A 19,921-nucleotide genomic window follows, 5' to 3' on the forward strand; every position below is an offset into this window, starting at 1 on the left:
CAGTGGCGTGCTGTGGGAATAGACGAGCACAGCCACAATTAATGCTAATTGGCACTGCACGTAGTTTGCAATGGGCCTCTGTGTAGGCTGAGACGCAGTGTATTTATTATCAAGAGAGAGCCTGCTCATGTGATTAGGAAAGAGAATACCCATGTCTGCCTGCTCACCATGAAAATTATTCAAAGCACATCTCTCTGACCAGTTTTCATTTAATTTTCTCACATGGCATCTGGTAGAAATTCTGTAACTCTTCATGTCCATGGAATTGGAATATGTATTTATTTTTTATTTTTTTAGAGAGGGTCTTTTTCTGTTGCCTGGGCTAGAGTGCAGTGGCATCATCATAGCTCACTGCAACCTCAAACCCCTAGGCTCCAGCAATCCTCCTGCTTCAGCCTCCCAAGTAGCTGGGACTACAGGCATGTACCATCCCACTTGGCTAATTTTTTTATTTTTTAAGGAGACAGGCTCTTGCTATTTCCCAGGCTGGTCTTGAACTCCTGGCCTCAAATGATCCTCATGCTTCAGCTCCCAAAATGCTAAGCATGAGCCACCGGGCCCAGCCTGGAATATTTTTTATTAACTGATTTGACCTAACACTTCCTCTTTACTGTACATTCCAAGAGCATAAGGGTTGGGTTGCAGTGTTGTAAAACATATGAGTCATCTGAAAGCTCTTTTCCTCTGCTAGGCAAATGATTAATGCCTATGGTGTTAAAATTAATTAGTAGAAACAAAAGACTATGCATATGATAATTCCAACTCTAGTTCAATAACTTTAAAATTATATAAAATTAAGATTTTTAGGCTTAGAATCTTGTAGAAAGCTGGCATCTAGCAACTATAACCAAAAATCAAAATACTCTATTGATATAAGAGAGATTCATTTTTAATCATATGAAAGAGTGAGCACAGAGTGTTATGCTAGATTGTAAATTTATTTTCTGTATTCACGACTATTCAGGCAAAGGACAAACTGTTTTGATGTCATCTTTTCCAATGGTTAGTCATGGTCAATTTTAATTGCCCCAAATGGTGAAAAGGTACCACCTTTTGTGTGTGGGAACATACTGAGCACTACTCTGTCCTTGACTTTGTCACTGGGTTCAAGCTTTAGGTCATTGCCTTAATATTTTATAAATATAATTTCTGTCAGTAGATGGAGCAGCAGACAAAAATGGGTGTGTGATAAATTCTGTAGAGATCATAATCTTGGTGACCTGAAAACTATGCCGATGACACTTTCCCCTAAATTTTTTATTGTATTTAATAGTACAAGCCCCCATATCTCTTCCTCAATGTGTCTGCGATGAATTCCTCTGCCTATTTCTGAAAACCCATCATAGTGTGGGATTTTTTGGTCAACCTCAAAATATCCAAATCTCCGCTGTCAAACCATTCTCTCATCTGTATGGTGGCTGTAATAGGAGTACCTATCATGTAAGGCTGCTTTGAAAATGCAATGACAAAATCAATAGCACGTGGCATACAAGAAATACTAGCTGCTATTATGATTACTGTAAGTATCATCGTCATCATTTTTAATACCCAGTAGTCAGGACAGGCATTAGCTAGCAGCTTGAGCAATTCTTTGGTTCGATTCCATTCAGTCTATCAAATTTCTTGTCAAATACTTACTAAGAACCTACCATGTGCTTGGCATTTTGGTAGGAATTATGGGATTTTTTTTTTGTTTTTGGAATTATGGGATTTAATGTACATGAGAATGTAGCTAACAAGGAGTGAAATATGTAGTAGGTTTTTTTTCTTTTCAAACGTGTGGTTTTATGTTTTGCTAAATGGCTATATACATATACATAATAAAATGTTTGCCAATTAATTTTGTTGCTACTAACACAATGGATATATATGATAAAAAATGCTAGGCCATAGCATAAGTCTAGTTAGTACTTAGAACTTGAATTTAAAATGTGACAATGAAAATCTGGATTCAAATATTAAGTTCACTTCCTTTCCCAAAAGGATTTCCATTCAGAGTGCGGTAAATGACTTACTTTGAAAAAAGAACAATTTTCATTAAGTTGAAAGTTTGGGGAATGATGGGAAAGGAGGAGATGGGAAATGATTGATTAATCTGTATAAAAATAGGCCCCATGCTGGGAATTTTCCTTTTGCACTAATCCTGTATGACATCTGAGCCAAAAAAAATTATATAAAACCAATGCCATATGTGCAGGGCCTACTGGTGCTTATTTTAAAATGCATGAAGAGTTGACCCAGATTATGTTTTGCAGCTTTATTTTTATTTTAATGTCACTTTAATTTCCACTTCTTTTTGGCACATTCTCTTCTTTCCATCTGTTTTCCCTGGAAAGAAGGTGGCATGTGCAACAAGGATGATACCAACTCACTTGAATGGGAAAAGGGGGACATTTGTAGGATGTGGTTTTAAAAACCTCGAGAGGTTGGGAACTTGGAATCAATGTATGTCCATACATGCTGAATTTATTTTGCTAAACATAATTTGAGATGTAGTTTCACTCAAATGACCTAGCTAGAATAAGCCTTCTATTGTAAGGTTTCAGGGCAAAAATTAGATCCTGAGCAACGTCCCCACCAGCATGGGTGACCTTTTACTTATATTCTTCTAGGCTGTGACCAAAATAATGCCCTACTTTCTTTCCCATTGCCATTGGTCATGCATGTGCATGCTGTGATGGTGCACAATTTGTCAAGTATTTGTTAGGTACTTGGTGCTGCTGTCATGATTTGTGGGTCATATCTGGGGAGCTTTTTGAGATCTCAGTTGACAGTTCTATTTGTTGCAGCCTTTTTCATTAGGGGAGTTTGTGGGGCCATTTCAGAGGAGGGGATACTTGCTTGTCTTGTGTAGTAGCAACATTATTCGGGGAAACTGGATCTTCCTGCATCTTTGGCTTCTTGTACTCACCTCTGAGGCTGAGATAGGCAGGCTCTGCAAACCTCTGCCAAGAAGATCTGATTTCTTACTGAGACTACTGGCGGGCTTGACTGTTCTCGAGAGATGGAGGCTATGCCTGAACCTGATACTGGCGTACTGCCTGACATCCCATGCTTTCCCCTCAAAGTTAGTGGAAGAAGTGAAAGATCCAAGCCACAGACGTAGAAGCACTAGTGCAAACAGAGCGATGGTTTAGGATCTGCAGATTGCGCCTCTTGTACTGCCAAGCCCAGAGAACCAGGGACAGTAAAGAGGTTTTGCCCATGCAAAACTGGGTCATTCTTGAATTTTGGATAGGATTCTCCAATTTAGCATTTCCACCCTTCCTTTTCTCATCAGTCTCAGCCACCATTTAACAGAACAGAACCCAGTAATGCTACTCATTTGTTTTTTCAACAAATGTTTATTGATATGCTAAGCAGTGACAGGTAGTGGGATACAACTGTAAGTTAGGGGATCCCCACATATTGTAATATGTTTCTGGGGAAAGTACAGGGTCTCATAATAGCCCAGAGGACCATGTAAATAAATGTAACTCAGACCGGGAGGAGACTTGAATGTTACATGCAACTGTTATTAACTTAAGTACTACGTATGGCCTTAGAGATGTTTTCTTAAAAAAAAAATTTTTATAATTATGGTCACCATGTTATATTTAATAATTATTTTTTAGATGGCTCTTTGCTAGGGTATGGACCTCCCTAGGACTAGGACCATATTTTCTTTCTTCCTCTCTTTCTTTCTTATAATCATTTTATTATCTTTTGTTTTAAATTTTTTTGCCACTTCCCTTATTTCTTTTTAAATATTACATATAATGTAATGCATAAGAAGAATGTATATGACGTATATGCAAGCTAGGTAGCATAATAAAGCCAACATTGTGATCGCACCTCGCACTTTAAGAATTACCACTGAAGCTGCCTGCGTGCTCCTCCCAGATCCCATTCTCTGCCTCCCCTGGGGTACACTGTACTGAAATGTGTGTTTTATCATTTCCTTGCACTTTAAAAGTAATTTTACCACCTTAGATATGTGTCCCTTAAAATATATTGAAACACAAGGGTAAATTTTTAAAGTCCTGCAGCCATGTTTTCTTTGCCTTTGTGTTCTTCATCATTAGCACAGTACCTGGAACTTAGTAGGGCCTCAATAGATATTTGTGACAGAGCCCGGAAGACATTTTTGTGGTTCTACATGGCAAGGTGGTATTGAAACTCAACTTTATCAAGCTTGTTCCTTTTGAGCCTTGTTAGTTTTGTCAGGGTGCTTGTAAATGTAGGGTACAGAAATTAGCTACATAGGATTTCATTCTTTGGGGGCATTTTTAAACTGCCCTTTCCAAAGCCTGCTTATTCTCTTCTCTTTACTGCCATGCAGACACTCCTGAGTGGTCCTCAGGAGAGTGGCCTTGATTTTTTTGTAATGCTGTTTTGCTTTTCCATTCCATTTTGGTTTTTCAGAGAACATTGTGGGAGTGTGGGGAGAGGGGTGTAGAAAGTAGAGAACATTGAGTACACTTGAATTTAAAAGTTAAATTGTGTGGAGGGGTGGGGCAAAGTAGCTGGGCAAGTGAAGGGTTGGCCTGGGAACACACACTTTGTGCCAGATGTCACTGAGGGTGAGATCCTGGGGACAGTTCCATTAAATGAGCCCACAGAAATGCAGAGCGTAATTTGTGTGCGGAGCACAGTCTAATCGTGAGTATGCTGCATTTTTTTTTAAGTGTTATAAAGCACACCAGGACTAGTAGAAAACTTTTTTGGAAGGAAGGAGGAGGGGGTGGCATTCAAAAACATTTTGTTCAGAAGCTTGAGAGTTGGAACAATTTTCAGCTGACAGACCATGGCGTGAGTAAAATGCCGGGGCTTGCTGCTGGGGATGAACACCTTGCCTCTCCTCACTTGCACCCCAGCTCTACAAGGAAGCTGGAAGTGGGAGTGAGGCGTCCCAGGTGCGTGCCTCCTCCCGGGGCAGGTGCTGGGCTCCCAGGACAGGAGTGCAGGCGCTGGTCCACCTGCTTTCCTCTGAGCCCATCCTCTGATCCAGAAACTTCTCTGTGGTGCTGCCAGGACTTCTGGAAATATTTCCATGTGACTCCATTATATTGTCTTTCCCTTTCTCACTTTAGTTCCTTGAACATGTGGCAGAATGAAAACAAACTCCACTAGGCCATTTGCTTTTGTTCTCATACTCTGTACAGATGCCAGACATTGCCAGAATTTATACAACTTGTTTGTTTTATTTTATTAACATTTGTGCTTATAAAAAATTTTGTATTAAAGATTACACAGGGGTAAATCTAGCGTGGATCTTAAAGCTTAGATCTCAATCCATTCTAATCAGGTTATTCAATATTCCACAAATTCTTCAGGCAATATGAAAGACATTTTTTTCTTTTCATTTGGTTGAGATAATTCTCTTTTGTTTGCTTTTCTGCTCTTTGGTTGTGCAGAAAACATCCATATCTCCATTTGATTGTTCTTTTACGTGGGTAGCAGCGCAGTCAAGTGTGAAGCATAAGATAAAGGTGTTTCTTAATATTTAACTTACTTTGTGCTTTACTTGTTTTAAATCCTTTTGTTGCCCTGGAGCTTTAACCGATTTGGAACCTATACAGTTAATTTTTGAACCTAAGAGCTATACGGAAAGGGACTTCTCCTTCAGAGCTCTTTCCCCCTTACCATGTAACCCATCTCTAAATCATGATAGTCACTTGAATTGCCCTCCAGTCTCTCCTCCAGAAATTGCTATCACAGTGTCTTCATAAAACATCATTCTGTTCCTGTTACCACCCCATTCAAACCTTGTCACAGCTCCCTCTTGCCTTCAAAATATCATGGTTCCCTCCTGCCCGTAGAATAGCTTTCATGTTTTTCAACTCTTTGGCTGCAACTCACCTTCTTTGGCAACATTTTCTCATCTGATTGCTATACTCCAAACAAGGGATTCAGTATATAGTAGACCTGCCTTGTGTTTTTCTTCCTCCATGTATTAGTTCATCTGTGCTTTTTGCCTAAGGTCAGGTCCCTTCCGCACCCCCAACACGTGTTCATAGCCTCCCTGATGTTCCAGGGCCATCTCAAGTGGCATCTCTTCCATGACATATTTCCCTGCCCTCTTACCCTCACCCAACTAAGAGGATTCCATCCTCCTCTGTGTTGCCTGAGTGCCCTTCGTGATGTTCTGTCTGCCTTGTGTCCTCCTCCTCTTGGAAGGGTCTTAAACAATGAAACCATTTCTCCATGTCTCCCCCACCCCCATCCAGTGCCTTAGGAGGTGAAAAACTCAACACATATTTGAAATGGTCTAAATTAAATGCTGTCATCTTGGTTTCTGGTTCTTAGATCTTTGTGAATTCTGATCATGAGCTATCAAGCAGGGTAGAGTCAGACTAGCCAGCTCTGCTCTTTGCTAGCTCTGTGACTCGGGGCAAACCTCATCACCACTCAGACCTTCAGTTTCCTTGTCTTTATCCTGTATGTCTTTGGGAGGAAGGATTAAAGGAAATAGCAGATGGAGAGTTCTTGACAGAGTAGGCTCTGAGTACACAGTGGCTAGTGGCATTATTATCTGACTCTGTCATTTGTTTGTATTAGTTATCCCTTCAAGGTTTGTGTAATCAGGAGTCTGCCATCAACACCCTGCAGTCCAGGTTTTCATTCATGTCATTAATAAAGCATGTTAAATAGGATAAGGGTGAGGACAGAGCCAGGTGACGGGTTACTAGAGATTCCCTGGAGGGTGACAGGCAGTCCATTTGTCAACATCCCTGGGGTACTGAACTATGCTATCACCCAGTGCACACATGTCAACCTTGTTCATAAGAGTATCCTAAATGTTTACACTAAATGTCTGCTGAACTCCAGATATGTGAATTATGTGGCAATCGTAACTGTCAGAAAAGGAAGTGAGAATTGTTTTTCATATCTGGTTCTCAGTGAACTCTTTCTGGCTCCTTCTCGCCTTATTTTTAAGGAACCTTTTCTATAATTTTACTGGAGATCAACACAAACTTAGCAGTTTGTGCTTTTCAGAATTACCTTTTCTCCGCATTAATGATGTGCATACTCTTTGCCCATTTTCAACCTGCTACCTCTCTTCCTTTGTAATTTCTCAAAAATTAGTGATACTGTTTCTACAATTGTATCTGTAAGTTCTTTCAATAACTTTCTTCTCTCATTCATTAAATATTCTTCTGCGTCTACCATATACCAGCCACTGTGCTTGGCTCTGGGGATACAGTGATGAACAAGGCAGAGATCTTCCCAGTCTGCATGGTTTTTGGGTGCTAGTATCTGGAGCTGAAATTGTGAGTTTTAAGAAATTTGGGCATGTGGGATGGAAGTAAGACTGGAGGGAATATTTTGGTTCTAGTTGTAAATAACACCAACCTGTCAATCCAACCTAAAGGGCAAAGTAGGAGAAAGAGGAAGGTAACTTGGTCCAGACCCCTTCCAGGAGCCATAGCTGAATGCCAAGGGTGGAGGAACCTTTAATGCTGTGAAATCTTTCAAGGCAACACCACCTACTATGTGTTCAATCCTGCACTAGACACTGTATACAATGATGAACACACCCTTAAGGAGCTGATAAGCTCACTGGAAAATATGTTAAAGCAAACAGGCAATTTCATTGCAATGTAATAAATGCTTGTTAAATTCTGGGTGGGGTGAGACTATAAAAGAGGGCCACCTAACCCTTTGCTGCAGGAAGTCAAGGTTAAAGGTCAAGGCCAAACTGAGACCTGAAGAACAGGTAGTTAGCCAGGCCAGAGGACAGGAAAATAATCCAGGTAGAAGGGTCAGCATGAGTGAAAACTGTGAGTCTAGTGTCTATGGTGCCACCTTCAGGAAATAGTGAGTGGTTCCACTGTGGGGGGCGGGCATGGCAGGGGGCGGGCTGGAGAGATTAGGAAGGGCTTGTAAATCGTGCTAAGGAGTTTGGACTTTATCTTATGGGCCCAGGATGTCATTGAAGGGTTTCAACAAAGGAATCACCTAATGAGATTTATGCTCCGGAGCAGTGTGAAGGCACAGTGCTCAGGGCCACAGCGAGCAGCTGAGCACAGTGTGAGGCTGTTTCGGTAATTCCTGGCGAGAAACGATGACGGCCTCAGGTGGAGCATTCAGGATGGGAAAGAATAGACAGATCACGGAGTTACTAAACAGATTTGAAAATAGGAACCATTTATTTTATTGTAGTGGTTTCACAACTTTACATAAAAGATCACCTGGGCAATTTGTAAAAATATGGATTATGGGACTGACTTCAAGAAATTTTATTCAGTAGATCTGGAGTCTGAGTCAAGAATCTGTATTTTTAACAAATAGTCCAGGTATACTGGACTATTGGTGCAGTATGGTCCTCAGACCACACTGTGAAAAAACCCTATCAATTTGATGTTTACAATGGCAATACTTCTTTTAAGTACATTTATGTTAACTTCTTGCTTAAGAATGAAGATTCAGTCCTTTATCTTTGTTGAAAGTAGGTGAATGGCGCAGCCTCCAGGGTTACTGTGCAGGAGCAGCCTCTCCTTGCTGGCGTGGCCTGTGCTCACTAATTGCTCTCCGGTGAGGGACACAGAGCAGAGTGGTGATGATCCTGCTAAGACCCCCTGCTGCAGATTGTTTACAAATGTATTTTCAAGGGTTTCAGCATGCCCTTTGCAAGGTCAAGCAAACACACACGTCTAGGGGAAAATAAAAAAATTTCCCCAACTCTTCAAGTTCCATGCAGGTGTGCTTTCTTAGTGTTTAAGGCCTATTTTGACTGATTTATTATTGAGGTATTTCAGAGCCCAGCTTTACCATTTACTATGTGACCTTGAGCAAGTTACCTGTTGTCTAATCATCTGTGAAATGGAATAATAATTGTACCTTTCATAGGCTCGATGTGTGAGGATTAAATGAGAACCCACGTGAAGCACTCTGAACAGCGTGTGAACATAGCGCCTCTGTAATAAACATCACTTGTGTCACAGTTTTTAGTCATTTAATGAACACTTTTCCTTCTTATTTAAGTCACACTACTTTAAAAAAATAGTCTGTGGGCCCATATGCAAAAATTCTAAGAGAAACTTAGCGTTTAGCAGCATACATACAAAACACTTGGATAAGTATGCAAATAATGAGTATTTATTGTACACTTGTAGTCTACATTATGACATTGAATTTACACAACAGTTCTGGGCAATAGGCATTCTTTTTATCCCTTCTTAGAGTAAGGAAACTGAGGCATAAAGAGGGTAAGCGCTGGCCTGAGGTCACACTGTCATTGATTGAAAGAACAGATATTTGAACCCTGGACCAGCTGATGCTAGAAACTGCTCTTAACTACAGGTGTTAAATACGTATTGTCAATTACATGAAGCGTGGTTAGTACCACTCAGTATTATGACAGTTAAGCAGTTTACTTATTTTTGATGTGAAATATGGAAAAATGGTTCCCAAAACACATACTACAGTGTATATCTGTATTTTACATTGCAGTCAAGCAGGCTGCTCTCACTGTCTCAGGTGCAGCCATTCAGGTAGCTGCTGTGTGGGATGTCAGGCACAGGTGTCTCAGGGCAGTGGTTCTCAAGCTTTAGCGTTCATATACCTGGAAGGCTTATTAAAACCCACATTACTGGGTCGTGCCCCTACCTGTGTAAGTTAGTTAACCTTAGAAAATGTCCTCTCTGTTCCTGAAGTCAGTATTCATCTCTCATTCCTCTAAGAGAGTGGTTCTCAAAGTGTGCTCCCAAACTGGCACCGTCAGCATCAGCTGGGGACATGTTTTTTATTCACTGAGGATGGTTTAAAATCTATCCCAGAATTATCTGGCCTGCTGCACAAACCAAGTTATTTAACTTCACAAGGACATTTCAAAGTGACAAATTATAACCTATAACATGTAGACATTTAGATGAAACTCAAAAGACAGAAATCTTTACTTTGGCTTTGACATTTCTAAAGCAGGGCAGTTGCTTTCTAATATAAAGACTTTTACACAGAAGTGGCTTCTCCTTCTCCAAAACAGTGGAGGCTGGTTTAGAAGATATTTTTCTCACTTGTGACTCAAACACGGTGTTTGGCCTTGGAACTAGGGACAAGTTGTGAGCTGCATTAAATATCAGCACATACTTTCAAGGAAGCCTCCACCTATCTCTCTTCTTCCCTATGCTGAGATAAGTGTTTTCTCCTTCCGTGAGGGTGTATACTTAATCTAGTAACCCTGGGTCAGCTTCTCATGTTCATGGGCTCATCTCCTTGTCAGGGTTAAGGGACAGCGTCATGGAGTGACCTAAGCCAAGCCCAAGTGGGCATCAGGTAATTCCTGATCTTTTAGGGCTACTCAGGGTCAGAACTACAGTAAGACAAAGAAAGGGTCACCTTAGGCATGTTGGACCCTAAAATTTGGATAAGGTAAAGCAGAGATTCTAGTTTTACTTTTAACTCTTGGTTCCCGGTAATGAGAGGGAAAGGGGTATACAAACAAATCTGTAAGGACACATGATCCACAGGGCATTTATTTTTGTCTGTGAAATATATTACTATTTTTCTCTTGATTTTTTTCCTTAGGGATACTTGTGCCTCTTGAAATGCAAATAAATGTTTAACAGAATGTAAAATCTAGCTAAATAAGTAACTGGAATAAATTCAATTCATTTTCTTATCATTAGAATAAAGAAATAAATTATGGTATAAATTACACACTGGAATATTTCATAGCAGCCAAATGAATGCACTACACCATATGGAGAATTTTAGTAATATAATGTAGAGTGAAAATTGTCCCAAAAGCTTATATATATCATGATAACCTATTTATTCTAAAAAGGTAAATAAAACAGAAAATCAAAAATTCTGCTTTTTAGGAAATTTTTGGAAAGCCAAACATTCTGCTTTGTTCACCATACAGATGTGATAAAAGCAAGGAAATGGTGAACAAAGGATTAGAAGAGGAAGGACCACAGAGGTAGATGTAAGTTAGTGTCAGCATTCTCATTTTTGTCATGGGCAGTGGTTTCTTCATTAATTATAATACTAAACATAAATAAACAAAAGGTATATCACACTAAATAGAGCAGTCAATAAAGAAATACATATAGTCTTGCATAGATCAATGAGGAGAGTACCTCAAGAACCAAGAATTATATTAATCCATTTCTATGCATCTGAGACTCAATTTAAAAAAAGAAAAAAAGGAAATTGAGAAAATAGCTTTCTGGGTCACTGGAAAAATAATGAAATGTCATTCTTCTACAGAAAAATAGTTCCCATGCTTAGTTTTCATACAGCACTCTCTGCCTGCCACTTTCTGCCCTCTCTCATGTCAGTTGGTCCAGCTTATAAATGGACACCACCAAGGGAGGGTGTCAGGAGACCATTAGGGGTTGTCAGAGGAGTCACTTCAGACAGAATTGTGGCTGTAGTCTCACAGGGGTAGGAAAAACGTGTGTTTCCTTTTCTTTGATATCCACCTCTCTGAGAAAGGTAATATGTTTACATAGCAAGCTAGGAATTTAAGAAAATAAAAAAGACCTATATGTCCAGTATGAGCAACTCTTAACTTTACCAGTCACAAATGTTGGGGCCTGTGCCTTAGAAGGGTTTTAAACTCACCTGCCTCCAAGGTGGCTTTGTAGCCTCATTCCCTGGCATTGCGTCTAATTCCTCCAGTGGTACTGTGTCCACACGCTGTTTCCTTCACCCCAGATGCCTCTCTCCACAGCCCTGCATGCTACAGTCCTAAACAGTCGTGAATGGTTTCAAAAGCTAGCCAGTCTCCCCCTGCCTCCTCCAGGAGGTCTTAATCCTTCCAGCAGGAAATAATCTTCCCCTTTGTTGACCTTTTTTAACGCCTAACTGATGTCCCTCCTAAGACATGTGCCTCTTTCTGAAGGCAGGATCAGGGTCTCAACCTGACATTTTCTAGGTGTGCATAGAGCTGTGGATCACACAAATAGGACCTAATGTGGAGGTACTGGCTCCCACTGGGTGTTATTCGTGATCCACAGGCCCTACAAAAAGGGTCTGATAATTGGCTCCTTGGTTTTTAGTGTGCTGTCAGCCTTCTTGTGAAATTGGAGAGTTCAGTCAATACAGCCAAAGTCTGAGGATTTACTCATTGATTTGTAATCAAAAGGGAGTAGGAAGGATCTTTGCCACCCTCTGCCAGAACCGTCTTCTGTGTGTTTTGAATCCTCTCTCATACCCCATATGACAGCTTCATCTCATCCCTAGTCCCTACTCCAAGTTCTTCTCCCTGATTTTGGCTTTTAATGTATTGGGTCCCGGGTGTAATTCTAAAAGGGTGACCATAAGAAGAAGAAAAATAAAAATAATAGTGACATTTTAAAGTATGTAGAGTGCTTGCACTATATTTATATGTTTTATATATATTACATACTCCTTACCACAGCTCTATGAAATATATATTATTATTCCCCTTCCATAGAAGAAAGTGAGGCACAGAGAAGTTAAGTTCCTTTCCCAAGTTCGCTCAGCTAGTAACTGAGGCTACTAAACCATATCACCTCAGAGAAAGCAAAGAGAAACAACTTCATGGAGATCGAAATTGCAAGTGAGAGAGAGGAGGTCCTTCATTAATGGACCAGGTAAAGGGACATCAGGACATTGGATGTGGAGCATGGCCGAGTCCAGTGACAGAACTCTGCTCTGTTTAAATGGAGTGAAGGTGGAGGAACGTGCTGCCGAGAAGGTCAAGGGAGTGAGCCAGCTGGGAGAGGACACGTGACTTCATGTGGCTTATGGGCTGTGAGGCTCCCAGTGCTGCTGCCCAGGCCGGGCAGGGACCTGTGAGTCACAGCAGATGATGGTGCGCCTTGGAGGCTGTCTCACGGTTTGGACAAAGGTTGAGGAGGCAGTCAAGGCTGTTAAGTTTTAAAGCCAATTAACACATCAACTGCCCTGTGAGTTGTATTTAACTCACACTAGGTTTGAGCCCGGGGCCTTTACCTTGGGAGCCCCGTGGTGCATAGGCAACTCAGCTGCCATGCTGTGGCATACATGTTACGTGCTGGGCAGCCCCCTGGGCAAAACCCTGCAGTTGGTTCATGAAAATCTTACTTGTTGAAGTTCTTATTGTTACAATTAATATTGACAATTTAATTCTAAAAACGTGGATTAAATGAATAGAAGTCAATAACAGATTTTTCATTAAATTAGAAAGGATTGTTTTGTTTTTGAAGATTTTTTTTTCTATTTTTGTAATAAAACACTGTGGCCCCAAGGGGGAAAAAGTTTTTTTCTAGCGTGGCTGTCAATGTGTTAAGAAATGCCATATTTAAATGTTAATATAAAAGTGAAGTTTTAAAGAAGACACATTATTTTAGAGCCTTATGGGATGACATGGCAGTGAGGTGTAAATTATGTCATCTCTTTCCCAGCGAGGGGATGCTTTGTTCCATTCATGGTCTAGAATTGCAAGAAGACAGCGCCACCTCACTGAGGTAAAGAAGATTGGAGAATGAGGTAACTCACAAAAATTCCTACCTTTCCTTCTCCCTTATATTCTGGACCTAAAGTCACAGACGTAAATCCTCGCTCTGCCCTGACTTTCCAGCGTTCCTGGAGTCTCAGTCTCCAGGCTTGTCTCCTACCCCTTCAACACCTCTGTCCTCCCTCGGGAACTTCCCCCACAATGACACCCCTGCTCCATCCCCATGGCCACCAGTTGTGCTGCTTTTTCCTGAGTTAGGTTTTCCTGCCAGACAGGAGGGCGGGCGTCTCCTTTTGGTTAACACGAGATAAACACTTCTCCTTCAGTAGAAGCAGCAGGCGTTCCAGCTAGCTTTTTAAAAGGGGGAGAAATCCAGTTCAGTAAATTTGATAAGAAATTAAAGGTAAAGAATGTGTATGAGTCTGGAAAATACTTAAGGGAGGATCTGCTGTTATTACGGGGCCTCCAAGATAATCACTTAGGATGAAGTTTGTGACCACTCTGGGTGCAGTCCTTCCCAGATCTGTTTGGTGAAAGGCAGTGGGGGAGAAGGCTCCTCCCGGAACCCACCACCTGCCAAAGGGCTTTCCCCGAGGCGGTTCAGTGTGGGAGGTGATGGGCGCCTGTGCGTGTTTCCTTTGACACCGTTCAGCATGTCTGTCATGGACAAATGGACCACACCAAAGATGGCTGGTTAGGGCCAAAGGAATAACCCAAGTGTAGTATATGCTGGACCTCACAGCTCAGAGATATTCTCTGAGCTCACAGAGATATTCTTCTCTGCTGAATGGTGTTTGGCACCCCCATCTGCACACTGGATGGCCCCTCCTCTTTTAAAACAGGATTACAAGGACTTCAACCCTACTAAGTCTCCTACTAGCTTTGCAAACCAACATTTGTTTACATGAGTTTGGCTGGAACTGGCCCAGTTTCAAACAGTCTGTGTGCCTTGTGTACATCCCCATCTTCTCCTCCAATTCTCTGAAAATGTATTTATGCCTGGAAAGTGTTCTGGAGAGCTGTGAGGTACAGGCCACCCTGTAAGTTAATTTTTCTCTCCTGTGTGCTCTGCCTTTGAATTAATTCTTCTTCTTCTTGGTGGCTTGTCTCCCTTAGCTTCTGTTCAGTCACCGTCCACTTCACACTGAAGAAAGCTCTTGGAATTTGATAGGACTTGGAGAGAAATTCCAGGTGCTTTTTATCTTTGGCGTTCTCTTCCTCACAACATGGTTCCTGGACCACCTGCTGCACAATCAGCTACTATAATTATTAAAAATGCAAGCTGGGCTTTGTAGCTCATGTCTATAATCCTCGTATTTTGGAAGGCCGAGGTGGGAGGATTGCTTGAGCCCAGGAATTTAAGACCAGTCTGAGCAACATAGTGAGACTCTGTCTCTACAAAAAATTAAAAATTTAGCTGGACGTTGTGGTGTGCACCTGTGGTCCCAGCTACTTGGGAGGCTGAGGCAGGAGGATTGCTTGAGCCCAGGCATTGGAGGCTGCAGTGAGCTATGATGACAGCGATGCACTCTAGCCTGGGCAACAAATTCAAACCCAGGTATCTCGACTCCACAACCCTCTTGATACTACATTATGTGGCATGATTACTTTTATTATAAAAACATCATTCTTAAAAAATATTTAAATTTTTAAAAGAAAAAAATGAATTGTCCATAAGTCACTGCAGCCCTCTATATGTATATATTTAATAAGGTAATATGCCCATAGTTAGAAAAGCTAAATGGATCAGAGAGATAACAAAATGCAATTGAGTCTCTTTACATTCCCACTTTCCCATTCCAAAGAGAAATCACTATTAACAGATATTTTTTATTCCTCAAGAAAAAGGTTCTGTGCATATAGCAGGTTACATACTATTTAAAGATATATTTGCACAAAAGCAGATTTGCCACACCCACTGTTCTTCTTCTTGTTTTTTTCTTCTAATAACAAGTCTTTGAGATCTTTTCACTTCTGCACACCCAGATTCATGTCATCCTTTTCATGATTGCAGAGTATTCTCTACTTAGGCTGCTGTATCACCTGATTTACCCAGTCACTACTGATGGACAATTAGGTTGTCTCTTTGGATGCTTATGTGCAGGATAAATTTCTAGCAGTATAGTTTTTTTTATGCATGTAGCATCAGTTCACTATTAACTCTGACTAGCTCTATTCACGTACTGGTTTTCACAAACCCATAACAGAACCCATATTATCAAACTTTTTTGCCAGTCTAATAGATGAAAAAAAATCTCCTTGCTTTCATTTACAGTTTTAATAAGTGAGATTATGTGGCTTTTAATGTATTATTAGCCATTTGTTTTCTTCCTCTAGCTGTCGTTTGCTTGTATATGTCCTCAGCTCATTTTTCTGTTAACATTATTTTTCTAATTTATATGAGTTTTTGGTAAATTAAGGAGATTAGCTTTTTATCAAATGTCCTAAATATTTTTAGTGTGTCCTTTGAGTTTGCTATTTTTCCATAAGCAGTTTTATTTTTATGTAGTTATATTAATCAATACAAATTATTTACTTCTAAATATATTTTTCTTTTCTTTTCCAAATATTTTAAATTTAAACTTCTCATTTGCTTTTAGATGTTTATATATATGTTTTTAGGTATATGGCAGCTCCTTCAATTGAATAGCAATCAGAATGAACATAACTCTTCTCTGAAATTATTGTATAAGTAGAAATTTTATTTAGAATTTTTCAAGAAGACTTCTGTCCTGAAATGCAAGAAAACCTATATGGATATGTGTCTTTTATCAATTTATTTATCTTTTGATCAAATATTCCCTTTCTGAGAGAAGCACCTACTGGGACTTCAGGGAAGTAATTTGCAAAAACTAAAACAAAACCCCTGTTTAGACTGTGAAGCGTTTCTTAGATTCTTGGCTAGGCCCCCCAAACCTTTGCAGCTAAGAGTCAATTCTACTGAATCTACTTTAGAGTAGCTTCTTTTAATAGTGTCTTCTATAATTGCATGTGTCCACTGCTCCAGCTGCTCCTTAATAACACAGCTTGGCTTCAGCCATGTGAAAATGACTCCTTTCTCCTCCCTTGAGACCTTTAAATAAAAGATCTGTATATCTATGGGGGGCTGTTGAGAGATGAACGGGTGGGGAATCATTTTTTTTCCTTTTTTTTAATTTGCTCCCTTTATTTGAGGTAAGGATATAGGTGGCCAACCTGAATTAATTTGATAGCTTTACAGAGATAAAGGATAAAGGAGGGTTTGGAATTACTTAAATCAGTGGTTTAGAATGGCTTAATGCAGCTTAGTAGATGGCAGGATTGTTCTGTTCTCAGAGGTCTGTGATGTTCTGATGTATGAGGACTCCACAGTAACCTGAAAGCAGGCAAAAATAATAACGTCCTAAGAGACCAGATTGCAGGCAGTGTTTTAAAAATAAGTGTAGTTATCAGTTTTGGCACAAATACTTTTTGTTTCCATCCTTCCTTCTTTAATTCCCCAGCCTTAGCATGCATGCACAGAATGCTTATTACCACAATGTCATAAATAAAAGTAACACCTCTCAAAAGAGTTCGGCAATACTAACAAACAAAAATCCACCAGAACTTCTGGAGGCCACTGGGCGTAGCTTCTTGATAGTTGATAGTGGCTATGCATCCTTCTGCTGCAGGATGCATAGCCACCAAGAGTTTGGCATCACAGGGTATCTTAAAGGTCATCAAATTCATCCTCTCTGTTCAGTGCTGGAATCCCACTTCTCCAACCAGGGCAGCCAATTGAAGACAATATTGATGAGGAACAAAGGCAATGTTGATGAGGATGACTTGGATATGTGTATTTTTTAATTCCCTTCAGCTTTTTAAGCATAGCTTTTCATGGCCAAATAGTTTCCCACGCTTTGTCAGAATATTCCCGGTGACATCAGAGATTTGCTAATTGGGTATCTACACCCAGGCAGATGAGGGCAAACACTTTCTTGGCCACAAAAAACTACCTTAGGTTAGTGCCATCCCCAAGTTTTTACAGAATATGTCTTAAAATTGAGCATATTTTTTGGCTTAAAAATTTTACTTTTAGGAATGTATCCTACTTTTAGGAGATCAGTAGATTAGGATATAAATTTGTATGCCCAAGGATATCCATTGAACGTTAAGCTTGAGTTTAAGAGCATGGACCCTGAGGGCAAATGGCCTGGGTTCCAGTCTTGCTTCCAATTAGTTGTGAATGTCAGTTACCTTCTCTCTGCATCATCCATAAAAGAGACTGATAATTGTCCCTACCTTATAGGATCTATATTGTCATGAGGAATATTTAATATATGAGTTTCTATGTAAAAGATGCTTAGCAGGCTTTGTTTCTAATAATAGAAAAGTTGAAAATAGCCTACATATTCATTGATTTAATAAAACAAAATGTGGTATGTTTAAGATACTCCTATATTAAGAGAAAAACTAAGTAGGTTTTATAATAATGTATTAAGTATGAATGCTGAGTAGTTGTATATCAAAAGATTAACTGTATTTCTTTTTTGGTGACAGAATCGTAGACTATATTTTTCCTTCTTTATCACTGCTATTCTCTAAATTATCTATAAAGGAAATGTAGAGTACATTTATTGAGAGCTTACGATGAGTCAAGTGATTTTTCTAAGTGTTTGCTTGCTTGCTTTCTGTCTTTCTCTCTCCATATATATACACACACACACTCATTGCTTACAATAACCTTATGAGACATGTGCTATGATTATCATCTTCATTTAACTGACTGGGAAACTGAGGCACTGAGAGATGAAGCAACTTGCCTGAAGTTCTCCGTTTATTTAATAGTAAGCAGTAGAGGTAGGTTTTGAATCTACCATCTGACTCAGGTTCTGTTTTTTAGGTTAAGTACTCTCTGGTGTGATTTTAGTAACCCAACAGAACATTGAACTACAGTACCTACAACAATACCTTAGTTGCACACACTGTTGAAAGGAAATGAATAAAGAGTGCCTCTCCTTCTTTATATCTTTGTTGCCAACTAATTGATAAATGGGGGTGGGGGTTCAGGTCTCCAATCTTTGTCATAGTTATTTTGCTTAGTAAATGAAGAGAATGTATCAGATAATGTATTGAAATTAGCTTTCCTGTGTATCCCTTAAAAAGACTATTTATTTTATACTGCATTAACTAAATTGAAAATAGTTTGTAGTTTTTAAAATCATAAACTGAAATAGTTGTGAAGTAGCACATGCGTTTTTCACTATCATATTATTCAAATAGCCCTGAATATAGCTGCAGGGTCCCCTGGATGTGTCTTCTACTCTCTTTCAGATGTGTAGAAGATGAGATAGAAAAGCACTGGAACAAAGTGACCTTAGTCCCTACAAATATGTTGAGTCAATTTCCAGTAGCAATAAAATATAGAACAAAGTTGCCCTTTTAGTTTAGAGAACATAATTACCACAGATCAAAAGCATCATGAGATAACAATGGATTTTCAGCAAGTATCTGTTCCTGTTCTAGAATTTCTGGTTTTATGCAGGCAGTTAAATTATAATTGATTGGTTTTTGTGTGTCTTTTAAGGAATGAAAACTGAGTGTTTCAGAGTAATAATTTCACATTAGAAAATAATATCTTAAACCTAGTGGCTGTAACCACAGGATCTGTTTATGAAAGTTGCCCACCTTTACATTTAATAACCAACCTGGCAAGTTACTAACAGACAAGGCTGGTTGAATTAGGCTGTCAGGAACAGCATGTTGCTGGATTCCACTACCAGTCATGAATCCTTGAGATTGTAAAATACTACTATTTAGCCGGTGCATTACTCAGAGGCAACTAATTAAGTTTCGGGACCTTCTAGGAGCTCATTACATCATTAAACAAAGTCTCTTCAGTGCAGAAGGAATAGCTGGTCTCAGTCCTGATAAATTGCCACCCTAATCTTCCCAGAATTCTGCTGGGAGCTGGGAGTCACTGCTGTCATCTGGCTAATGGGTCATTCTTGATCTCTTTCCGAGACGAGGCTGGACTTCCTAAGAGGTCCTGGAAGCCGGGGAAGGGATTTTTCTCATTCTGCCTTGCCATTGCCTACCTTCCCCTGTGGCAAAACTAATTAAACCCATCAGAAAGAGGACTCTGTTCACCAGTGGGCCAAAGTCTGGCTGTATCTTGTACCTATGGTTCATCCCAGTCTGTTGGGGGGATGGTAATATATAGTTAGTTTATTCAGGAACCTGTCCTGTTCCCCAGCTTCTTCCCATTGCCTGAGGACAAAGCCTGGCATGGGAAAAGTAGCACGAGGATTTGGTCCTGAACAGGATTCATCACCTACAAGTCTTGTGCAAAACAGTTTCAGTTCCCTCAATAGCAGAATAGTGAGATTAATGTCTGTTTTACAAAGTTGTCAAGATTAAATGACATAGAGAATAGAAAGCATCTCATACAGGGCCTGGAACCTAGTAGGCATTCAATAAATAGTTGTTATCATGATACTTATTGTTCATTGCTTGTTAAAAACTCAAGGATTTAGATCATTCATATTTTCCTCAGCTCAGAAATGTGGG

General features: G+C 39.9%; 1 protein-coding gene across 8 annotated transcripts in view; it reads left to right on the forward strand.

Annotated features, from left to right (window-relative positions):
• The window catches only part of SYBU (syntabulin), a 65,971-nt gene that overhangs the window by 33,640 nt on the left and 12,410 nt on the right, over window positions 1-19,921 (forward strand). Inside the window, exon 1 of one of the 8 annotated variants that reach the window (XM_045560426.1) lies at window positions 13,365-13,425. The exons of the other annotated variants lie outside the window; for them this stretch is intronic. The gene's annotated coding sequence lies outside the window, so the exon portion shown is untranslated. Of the gene's footprint in view, window positions 1-13,364; window positions 13,426-19,921 lie in introns of those variants that run through there. 8 annotated transcript variants of the gene reach the window in all.

This window comes from Lemur catta, chromosome 9, assembly GCF_020740605.2.
Source record: "Lemur catta isolate mLemCat1 chromosome 9, mLemCat1.pri, whole genome shotgun sequence".
NCBI classification, from domain to species: domain Eukaryota; kingdom Metazoa; phylum Chordata; class Mammalia; order Primates; family Lemuridae; genus Lemur; species Lemur catta.